The 12,634-nt window shown below is 35.7% G+C and overlaps 1 long non-coding RNA gene across 1 annotated transcript; it reads right to left on the reverse strand.

Annotated features, from left to right (window-relative positions):
- Positions 1-8,675: 8,675 nt before the first annotated feature.
- LOC119559937 lies at positions 8,676-10,548 on the reverse strand. Its single transcript, XR_005220976.1, has 2 exons — positions 10,077-10,548; positions 8,676-9,386 (listed from the first exon to the last, which is right to left on the reverse strand). It is a non-coding gene; the product is annotated as an uncharacterized LOC119559937 (long non-coding RNA).
- Positions 10,549-12,634: the final 2,086 nt, after the last annotated feature.

Genomic DNA, 12,634 nt, shown 5'->3' on the forward strand with positions numbered 1-12,634 from the left:
ATCTCAGCGTTCATCCGGACAGACAGACAGACGGACAGACGGACAGACGGACATGGCTAGATCGACTCGGCTAGTGATCCTGATCAAGAATATATATACTTTATGGGGTCGGAAAAGCTTCCTTCTGCCTGTTACATACTTTCCGACGAATCTAGTATACCCTTTTACTCTACGAGTAACGGGTATAAAAATAACATCACTCAAAGTCGCGGACTAACCATGAATAAAAATACAACTGGAACTCACACCTTTATCCTCTCTTACGATCATCGCAAAATGCCCAGCCAGTCTCAAATTTAACTGCAAATTAAACACACTACTAAACATCACAAAAGTCATACTTATATAAAAAATTGACTGCGCACTTTACACATACGGTTAGGCCCCGAAAAATAAACTTAATATACACTCCTGGGTGCCTGACACTCCAACAATCGATCCACGGCGAGACCACCTCACAACCAAACATTTCTAACATCTCATCTGCTTTAAGGATTAACAAATACACAAATATATAAAATTAAAAATCAGAACATAAAAATGTACCTCAACACTAGATCGCATTTGAAAATTCTCGGCGTCTCAACATACGCTTTAAACAAAGAAAACTGCACAAAAAAACACTATGGCAACACGCAAAACCTAATTACCACCTCGCTACGGAACTACAAGTACTACAAACCAAAACATCACCATTCCAAGAACTTTTTTATAAAACAAAAGAAACCCACAAAAACTTTACATTTCTTTACACGGACGGATCTAACCAAAGCTCAATCACAACCTTCGCAACAACCACCGAAACAAAGACATTGCACTACGGAAACCACCTTATTTATTAATCCGAACAGCAGAAATAATTGGAACCCTCGAAATTGCAACAAGCATGGGAAGAAAATTTGTAATCTGCTCTGACTCCCTAGAAGCCATCGAAGCCATCCGCCACCCATTAAACCTAAACAAATACCCCGCACATATCTGAAACAATTTTCGAGGGAATACCAGATTGATCGAGATCCTTCCTATTCTTACACGAGTTTTCAGGTTGTTATGGATGGTTGAGTCGAGGCTATAAAGTTTCAACATCTTATACTCTTCAGAAATACACCATTTTTATTGGGAACACTTTTTAACGCACCATACCTATTTCGTAAATGATTGAAAAGTCTTGCCTATAAAGATGCTACCTTTAATACTCTTCATAAACGCACACTTTTTAATTGGGAAGACTTTTATAAGATTTAAGATTTTGGTTCTAACACCTAATTGGATTTTATTCATTTGCACAATTTTTACCATAAGAAGAAAGTCGATAAGACAAATAATTGATAAAAGTAATTAATACAAGTCCTACTATTTTGTTGATTTTTGAATAACCCAAAATTTTTTTGAGGGAATACCGGGTTGATCAATGATCCTACCTATTAATTTAATTTTACATTTAAGTCCAAAATAAACACCGGATGGTTGAAATGTCCTGCCTATTAGGTTGCTACCTCGTACACTCTTCATTAATACATTATTATTATTTGGAACCCTTATATAAAACACCCTACCTATTTCGATTTTGATTTAAACACCTATTTGGTTTTGATTCCTTTGAACACTTTTTACCATAAGAAGGGAGTCGATATGAAAAATAATATTTGAAGTAATTGATAATGATCCTACCTATTAGTACATGAGTTTCCGGGTTTTTGTTGACTTTTGAATACCACAAACATTTTGGGAGAGAATACCTATGCTACCTATTTTTACACGAATTTTCGGATTCTTGTTGATTTTATAATAGCATACAGAGAATTTATAGGGGAACACCAGATGGTTTACTTATCCTGCCTATAAAATTGCTACCTCATATACTCTTCATAAATACACCATTGTAGTTGGGAACACTTTTATAACGCACCCTACCTATTTGGATTTTGGTTTTAACACGTATTTGGATTTGATTTCGTTGCACACTTATTACCATAAGAAGGGAGTCTATATGACAAATAATATTTGGAGTAATTGATAATGATCCTATTTACTTGTACACGAATTTTCGGGTACTTGTTGATTTTTGAGTACAACAATTGTGGAGGGAATACCGAATCGATCAAGCTACTACCTATTTTTATACTAGTTTTCAGATTGTTGTTGATTTAAGAATACCACACAAAAATACCGGATGGTTGAAAAGTCCTGCCTATAAAGTTGCTACCTCATATACTCTAACGCACCCTATTTATTAAGATTTTTGTTTTAATACCGATTTGGCGTTTATTATTTTGCACACCATTTACCATAAGAAGAGTCGAAACGACAGATTATTCTTTGAGAAATGGATAAAAATCCTATTATTTACACGAGTTTTCGGGTTCTTGTTGATTTTATAATACTGTACAGAGACTTTATAGGGGAACACCAGACGGTTTAGTTATCCTACCTATAAAATGTATACCTCATATACTCTTCATGAATACACCATTGTAATTGCGAACACTTTTATAACGCACCCTACCAATTTGGATTTTGGTTTTAATACGTATTTGGATCTGATTTCGTTGCACACTTTTTACCATAAGAAGGGAGTCAATATGAAAAATAATATTTGAAGTAATTGATAATGATCCTACCTATTAGTACATGAGTTTCCGGGTTTTTGTTGACTTTTGAATACCACAAACATTTTGGGAGAGAATACAGGGTTGATGCTACCTATTTTTACACGAATTTTCGGATTCTTGTTGACTTTATAATAGCATACAGAGAATTTATAGGGGAACACCAGATGGTTTAGTTATCCTGCCTATAAAATTGCTACCTCATATACTCTTCATAAATACACCATTATAGTTGGGAACACTTTTATAACGCACCCTACCTATTTGGATTTTGGTTTTAACACGTATTTGGATTTGATTTCGTTGCACACTTTTTACCATAAAAGGGGAGTCGATACGACAAATAATATTTGGAGTAATTGGTAATGATCCTACTTATTAGTTCAGGAGTTTTCGGGTTTTGTTGACTTTTGAATACCACAAACATTTTGGGAGGGAATACAGGGTTGTTCCTACCTAATTTTACACGAGTGTTCGGGTTCTTGTTGATTTCATAATACCATACAAAGAACTTATAGAGGAATACCAGATGGTTTAGTTATCCTGCCTATAAAATTGCTACCTCATATACTCTTCATAAATACACCATTATAGTTGGGAACACTTTTATAACGCACCCTACCTATTTGGATTTTGGTTTTAACACGTATTTGGATTTGATTTCGTTGCACACTTTTTACCATAAAAGGGGAGTCGATACGACAAATAATATTTGGAGTAATTGGTAATGATCCTACTTATTAGTTCAGGAGTTTTCGGGTTTTGTTGACTTTTGAATACCACAAACATTTTGGGAGGGAATACAGGGTTGTTCCTACCTAATTTTACACGAGTGTTCGGGTTCTTGTTGATTTCATAATACCATACAAAGAACTTATAGAGGAATACCAGATGGTTTAGTTATCCTGCCTATAAAGTTGCTACCTCATATACTCTTCATAAATACACCATTGTAGTTGGGAACACTTTTACAACGCACCCTACCTATTTGGATTTTGGTTTTAACGGTATTTGGATTTGATTTCGTTGCACACTTATTACCATAAGAAGGGAGTCTATATGACAAATAATATTTGAAGTAATTGATAATGATCCTACCTATTAGTACAGGAGTTTTCGGGTTTTGTTGACTTTTAAATACCACAAACAATTTTGGAGGGAATACAGGGTTGATCCTACCTATTTTTACACGAATTTTCGGATTCTTGTTGATTTTATAATAGCATACAGAAAATTTATAGGAGAACACCAGATGTTTTAGTTATCCTGCCTATAAAATTGCTACCTCATATACTCTTCCTAAATACACCATTGTAGTTGGGAACACTTTTATAACGCACCCTACCTATTTGCATTTTGCTTTTAACACGTACTTGGATATGATTCCGTTGCACACTTATCACCATAAGATGGGAGTCGATAAGACAAATAATATTTGGAGTAATTGATAATGATCCTACCTATTAGTACAGGAGTTTTAGGTTTTTTGTTGATTTTTGAATACCACAAACAATTTTGGAGGGAACACAGGATTGATCCTACCTATTTTTACACGAGTGTTCGGGTTCTTGTTGATTTCATAATACCATACAGAGAATTTATAGGGGAACTCCAGAAGGTTAAGTTATTCTGCCATAAAATTGCTACCACATATACTCTTCATAAATACTCCATTGTAGTTGGGAACACTTTTATAACGCACCCTACCTATTTGGATTTTGGTTTTAACGGTATTTGGATTTGATTTCGTTGCACACTTATTACCATAAGAAGGGAGTCTATATGACAAATAATATTTGAAGTAATTGATAATGATCCTACCTACTAGTACAGGAGTTTTCCGGTTTTGTTGACTTTTAAATACCACAAACAATTTTGGAGGGAATACAGGGTTGATGCTACCTATTTTTACACGAATTTTCGGATTCTTGTAGACTTTATAATAGCATACAGAGAATTTATAGGGGAACACCAGATGGTTTAGTTATCCTGCCTATAAAATTGCTACCTCATATACTCTTCATAAATACACAATTATAGTTGGGAACACTTTTATAACGCACCCTACCTATTTGGATTTTGGTTTTAACACGTATTTGGATTTGATTTCGTTGCACACTTTTTACCATAAAAGGGGAGTCGATACGACAAATAATATTTGGAGTAATTGGTAATGATCCTACTTATTAGTTCAGGAGTTTTCGGGTTTTGTTGACTTTTGAATACCACAAACATTTTGGGAGGGAATACAGGGTTGTTCCTACCTAATTTTACACGAGTGTTCGGGTTCTTGTTGATTTCATAATACCATACAGAGAATTTATAGAGGAATACCAGATGGTTTAGTTATCCTGCCTATAAAGTTGCTACCTCATATACTCTTCATAAATACACCATTGTAGTTGGGAACACTTTTATAACGCACCCTACCTATTTGGATTTTGGTTTTAACACGTATTTGGATTTGATTTCGTTGCACACTTATTACCATAAGAAGGGAGTCGATATGACAAATAATATTTGAAGTAATTGATAATGATCCTACCTATTAGTACAGGAGTTTTCGGGTTTTGTTGACTTTTAAATACCACAAACAATTTTGGAGGGAATAAAGGGTTGATCCTACCTATTTTTACACGAATTTTCGGATTCTTGTTGATTTTATAATAGCATACAGAGAATTTATAGGAGAACACCAGATGTTTTAGTTATCCTGCCTATAAAATTGCTACCTCATATACTCTTCATAAATACACCATTGTAGTTGGGAACACTTTTATAACGCACCCTACCTATTTGCATTTTGCTTTTAACACGTACTTAGATATGATTTCGTTGCACACTTATCACCATAAGATGGGAGTCGATAAGACAAATAATATTTGGAGTAATTGATAATGATCCTACCTATTAGTACAGGAGTTTTCGGGTTTTTGTTGATTTTTGAATACCACAAACAATTTTGGAGGGAACACAGGATTGATCCTACCTATTTTTACACGAGTGTTCGGGTTCTTGTTGATTTCATAATACCATACAGAGAATTTATAGGGGAACTCCAGATGGTTTAGTTATTCTGCCTATAAAATTGCTACCACATATACTCTTCATAAATACACCATTGTAGTTGGGAACACTTTTATAACGCACCCTACCTATTTGAATTTTGGTTTTAAAACGTATTTGGATTTGATTTCGTTGCACACTTATTACCATAAGAAGGGAGTCTATATGACAAATAATATTTGAAGTAATTGATAATGATCCTACCTACTAGTACAGGAGTTTTCCGGTTTTGTTGACTTTTAAATACCACAAACAATTTTGGAGGGAATACAGGGTTGATCCTACGTAATTTTACACGAATTTTCGGATTCTTGTTGATTTTATAACAGCATACAGAGAATTTATAGGGGAACACCAGATGGTTTAGTTATTCTGCCTATAAAATTGCTACCTCATATACTCTTCATAAATACACCATTGTAGTTGAGAACACTTTTATAACGCACCCTACCTATTTGAATTTTGGTTTTAAAACGTATTTGGATTTGATTTCGTTGCACACTTATTACCATAAGAAGGGAGTCTATATGACAAATAATATTTGAAGTAATTGATAATGATCCTACCTATTAGTACAGGAGTTTTCGGGTTTTGTTGACTTTTAAATACCACAAACAATTTTGGAGGGAATACATGGTTGATCCTACGTAATTTTACACGAATTTTCGGATTCTTGTTGATTTTATAACAGCATACAGAGAATTTATAGGGGAACACCAGATGGTTTAGTTATTCTGCCTATAAAATTGCTACCTCATATACTCTTCATAAATACACCATTGTAGTTGGGAACACTTTTATAACGTACCCTACCTATTTGAATTTTGGTTTTAAAACGTATTTGGATTTGATTTCGTTGCACCTTTTTTTACCATAAGAAGGGAGTCGATACGACAAATAATTTTTGAAGTATTTGATAATGACCCTACCTATTAGTACAGGAGTTTTCGGGTTTTGTTGATTTTTGAATACCACAAACAATTTTGGAGGGAATACAGGGTTGATCCTACGTAATTTTACACGAATTTTCGGATTCTTGTTGATTTTATAATAGCATACAGAGAATTTATAGGGGAACACCAGATGTTTAGTTATCCTGCCTATAAAATTGCTACCTCATATACTCTTCATAAATACACCATTGTAGTTGGGAACACTTTTATAACGCACCCTACCTATTTGGAATTTGGTTTTAACACGTATTTGGACTTGATTTCGTTGCACACTTTTTACCATAAGAAGGGAGTCGATACGACAAATAATATTTGGAGTAATTCATATGATCCTACCTATTAGTACATGAGTTTTCGGGTTTTTGTTGACTTTTGAATACCACAAACATTTTGGAAGGGAAAACAGGGTTGATCCTACCTATTTTTACACGAATTTTCGGACTCTTGTTGATTTTATAATAGCATACAGAGAATTTATAGGGAACACCATATGGTTTAGTTATCCTGCCTTTAAAATTGCTACCTCATATACTCTTCATAAATACACCATTGTAGTTGGGAACACTTTTATAACGCACCCTACCTATTTGGATTTTGGTTTTAACACGTATTTGGACTTGATTTCGTTGCACACTTTTTACCATAAAAGGGGAGTCGATACGACAAATAATATTTGGAGTAATTGATAATGATCCTACCTATTAGTACACGAGTTTTCGGGTTTTTTGTTGATTTTTGAATACCACAAACATTTTGGAAGGGAATACAGGGTTGATCCTACCTATTTTGACACGAGTGTTCGAGTTCTTGTTGATTTCATAATTCCATACAGAGAATTTATAGGGGAATACCACACGGTTTAGTTATCCTGCCTATAAAGTTGCTATCTCTTATAATGCCTATACGATACAGAAAATATATGAGTAAATACCGAAAGCTTTAGTTATCATGCCTATAAAATAGCTTCCTCATATACTTTTCATAAATACACAATTTTTATTGGGAACACTTTTACACTATTTAGAATTCTATTTTAATACCTACTGTACCAACATTTTTTTTGCAAGAATAATATTTATTTTTAATTCGTGCCTACCAAATCCTTAATTTTTTTCATAAATATTCGATTTTTAATGGGAATATATTTATAACACCCTACTTTTTCAGATAAATGATTTTTACAATTTGCCTACCCGTTAACTTTATCCATATCATTATGACATATAATGTTCATTGATAATACTTTATATTTATTAACCCTTGTTATAGGTGTATAATGTTGGACAATTTCTTGCCAGATTGTGTTTGATTTTGCAGTCTTTCGAGTATCAAATCAAAAAAAACATAGTTTTCAAAAAGTTGTACCCCTACAATTTCGTAGGTCTAATTTCGTCAAGTCTTCCGTTCACAAAGCAAAGTTTTAAAATATGTTGACCCAAACCATTTATAGATAGAAGAGTAGTTAACTTATTTCTGTAACTGTAAATATTTGTATCAAGTTTATCAAAAGTATCATATTGCCTACAATAATAAATTTCTTAATCCAGGGGAGAATTATTTTTAACTAAGATATTAGTTGGACTTAAGTTTTATTGAATTTGATTAATTTAGTTTTAAAAATATTATTTCCTTATATTAATTTTTATTAATGTAATACAGTAAAAGATATTGCCGCAGCGAAATAGAGTGTTTATATGTCGTTGACTTTTTTTAGAAAAACGTCTTGCATTGATGTCCTAAAAATGTTGAGAAATGTAAATTCAGAATATACGTACTTTTAAGCTGACCTTTTAAGCCTTCGCATACTCTTTCCAATACAAACTTTTTGCGCTTAACAAAGATCACTGGCCCTTCCTTTTTATGGAGACACTTGGTCCGACTTTTCGATTTAGTTTAAGAACATCAGAGTAATTTGTGTGTGAGACGAAGACTATTGGCGTGTTGATATAAATGCCCTTCCTCCGTGGGACTATTCTGGGAACGCTACGTTTAAGTTCGATGGTATAACTGAAATCGCATCTAAGCTTGAAATAAAAAATATGACGAGCAAATGTTTCGAGATTTATTTTTGGAACTTTTGAATTTTTTATTCACTTTTTCTGTGGCTTTTCCATTAAGGAGCTCTTTTGATATTCATTTTTTCTATTTTTGTAGTGATTCGACAAGTAAATTTACATCAGTACAGGTAATTCTTAATTGGTGAAGTGTACAAAAACAAAAAATTTAAACAGTTTCAGGTATTTAAGAACATAAGTGACACATTGTTGGTGTGGAAATATATCTTCCGTATTGACTTTACAACTGAATATAAGAACAAAGTTAATGTTTACGACCAACTGGCAGGTTATTCGATTCGACCTCGTTGGTTCAATTACTAATCCAGAGACGATGTGTCATTGAACGGATACGGATTCAATATGCTGCCACGTATGTCTTGTTCGGTGATAGTTAGCAACAGAAGGCCTTTCGGTAGGGCTCCCGTTCACCCTTAGTGGAGCAGAGAAGTCGATACACCAGTGTTCCTATAACACAATCCGCACAATCAATCACACAGAATCGAGCACCCTGGCTGGTCCGCGACCCCAGACATTAGATATGTATGTACATGAGTATATACGTAATCTCAGTCACGGTCGCAGAGCCAGCTTTCGAAAAACGCTGCAATCGGGCCGGGTGCATTTGCAGCACCCATATGCCGACCTATGCTCACGCAGGGTATCGACTTTTTCACGGATCGATATCAACTTTCAACGCCCAACTATAAAGTTTAGAGAAAGAAATACATATTGCTTGGTTAAGTGGTATGGCAGAGTTGCATATAGAGATGGTTACAAATAAGATTAACAGCTAGGTAAATGTTAAAACGACTACGAGCTAGTTTAGAGTTCCAAAAGAAGCGACAGAAACGTGATGAGACAAAGTAAGGCTGGAAAGTTTTCCGCTAAAAAATAACTATGGATCGTTATCGCATACAGTATATAGTATATAAACGTTGGGAAAGGCGAACAAAGAGCACGGTGTTATTTACGCCACAGCGGTTTTTGCGCAGCTGCCGTCGCCGTCCAATTACAATACATCCATATGTATGGGGCTCTGAATACATCGAAATGTGTATGTATACCCGAGAGGTAGAGACCTAAACGGGGCGTATGAGTACGCTATTTTTAGAGAGTGAGCCAGTTGTTGGCCTTTCGATCCGGGGGTTGCAAACGAGAATCGAGAACTTTCGACTGGGTACACAGAAATGTGAAATACTAGGGAAACATGTATTTCCGCTTACGCAACACGATGAAATTGCAATGGCTGCAGAAAAGGACTCTCGAGCGACGTTTGAAAACGCTTTTCGCTGGAGGTCTTCGATGTGGTGTTACAAACTACGACTTAAGCTTAGGTTGGGCTTACGAATAGAATAATAGAACACGCTGGTTTCGCCGCTGTGTGTGTATACCTGGCTTCCTATCCCAATTTATAAAATCCGCAGGTCGGGGCCATCGCCATTCGACTCAGAGACTGGAGTCCCGCATATCCTGGATATCTGCCTCAGACTGCCTAGGAGGGGGTCACTTTCTAGCCAAAATCGAGAAAACTGCCTGCCGCATTGCGAAATTCACCGACGCTGACCAGCAAAATCGATGACTAATCACATCTTTCCAGTGGGTCTGGGTCTGGTTTCTTTGTTTCCAACTCGAGAGCAAATAATGCCCGACGTGGACAAACACTACGTGGGCCCTGGCGTCATTTTGCAAAACTCGTACTGCTGCTGCTCGTCTGCGACACGATTTTTACACTTTTCCATTTTTGGATACAATTACTGCTTGCGTTTGCAAGAGTGAAAATTTTCTATGTACTAGTTAAAACTGGTTTTCTATTCGGCTACACTGTGAACTTCACTTGAACACTTTTCCTTGGAGAGTGACGTTCTCCGGGCGAGGCGCCTCTATTTATACCCAATCCGCTGGCTTCGTGAAACATCTGCCAGTCTCTCGGGCCTCTGGCATTGGGGTTGGAGTGAGTACGCACTACTGAGTTTCTGGGACTACGTGATTCGGCCTGGTTTCTCACGAGTTCATTTATCACTATGCTACAAAAACTACCCTCACTTGGGAATGGTTGCTAAGCCGTAGGTATAATCTCTATTGTTCTTTTCCTGAGTTCTAGAAACTACTGCACATGCTAAGGGTTTCTGGATATGCATACATACAAATAAGTAATGGATTCCAGAGAGGCATAACAAAAATGTTAGATCTATTTTACTTTAATTTCCGCCAAATCAATCTTATTGATAAAATTCTCAAGGTCCAGTTCGACTAGCTTTAAAAGTTAATATTATTTGAGATACTTTTAAAAATTTAAAATCATCTAATTTTTTTAAAGTTTTTTCCTTTAAGATATTCATGATTTGCGAATAAAATATCAATAAAAATCAATCGACACCATTTTGTTGCCTAGTGTAATTTGGAAATTTCTAGACGGAGACAGAAAATTTCTGGTTTTAGTGAGAGAGAACACTAGATTACATTTCTATTGATTCACAGGGTTGTCATTTTTCGTGAGGAATATTGCACAAAATTCTACATTCTTTAGTTGAATGTTGAACGAACAAAGAATTGCTCACTTTAACTTTAAAAAAGAAAGAAAGAAAATAAATCTTAATTATATATATGTATTAACTAAACCATTTTAGATTGCTAAGAGAAAAATTGATGCAATTAATATTATAACCAATGAGTTTAACAATGTAAGATACATGTCGAGTGGAATCGTCAAAAATTAAGTACCAAAGACGGCCACATGTAGATAAAAGGCGCTGAACCTTGTTTACAATGAAATACGAATGTTTATCGACATTTGTGAGTCAAGCATACAGATACTCAATATCGTTGGAGAGGTGACAGTCCGAACTGTCAATCAACTAAATAAATCATTGCATTTTTTTTTGGAAGATGGACAGCAAAAAATAGCATATTTGTCATATTATGGTATACGAATTTCGCAAAAGAAAAAAATTGTTTTTAAAAATAAATTGTACAGATATATCACAATTGTTGACCTTTCAATTTTGAAAAACAAATGTATGTACAATAAGTAGTTTGATTGAAATAATGATATTAATTATTAAATAAAATAATTCTGCGAATGATATTTCCGAATTTCTACCTACCTATTCGGTTCTAATCCTGTTTACAACGCTCTACCTACTTGCGCATTGAACCCCTCGTAATGTTTGCCATTGTTAGGATTATGAATAGTAAAAACCACCCCCGAACCGGCTCAGTGTATGCTGGCGAGTGGCCAAATGTTTGCGAGTGCCGAACCAAACACAAGGTTTTTGAACCTTTGGCCGCTGGCTGAGCAGGAAAGCCAGCTGTTGCAAACGCACGCGCATCCTGGGCTCAATCGACCTCGGGGTGGGTTCAATCCCACTCCTCGAAGAGAGCGAGGGTGGGTGGCTGAGTGGGTGGCTGAGTGAGTGACTCTGCGAGTGAGTTCCTTTCTTGCACATCCTTGAGCAACAGCGCGAACTAAATGCTAAAGAGCCGAGCAGCGAAACTTGAAAACTGTAATTAAACTTCAAACAAAAAGTATGCAAAGTTTGGATTATTTTGTATCGGTCGACAGAGATTTAATTGCCGACCCAGCTTAAGCAATGTCCGGAACGGAGCGGAAGGATCTCCGTGTTCCGCCATAAAGCCAAGTTGCACGGGAACAATTGCAGGGAAGTGCCACATAATCATAAACAAACGGACAGGCGAAAGCAATTGACACGAGACCAACAAAAGCGCCAGCATAATGGGGCAGCACGGAAATTGCGTATACGCCGTGTGCTCCTCTTGTTGCTCTCGGTTTTGTTTTACATCCTGCCGCAGGCTGGCACGCAACAAACAATGGCCAGAAGTCAAATGGCATAATAAACGTATTTATTAAGAGGGTCCGAAATGAGCATATGATGAATATGAATCCCAAATGGGTTTGGGTTTGGGTTTCTTTTTGGGTATTGGGTGTGGG

This window comes from Drosophila subpulchrella, unplaced genomic scaffold, assembly GCF_014743375.2.
Source record: "Drosophila subpulchrella strain 33 F10 #4 breed RU33 unplaced genomic scaffold, RU_Dsub_v1.1 Primary Assembly Seq354, whole genome shotgun sequence".
Classification (NCBI taxonomy): domain Eukaryota; kingdom Metazoa; phylum Arthropoda; class Insecta; order Diptera; family Drosophilidae; genus Drosophila; species Drosophila subpulchrella.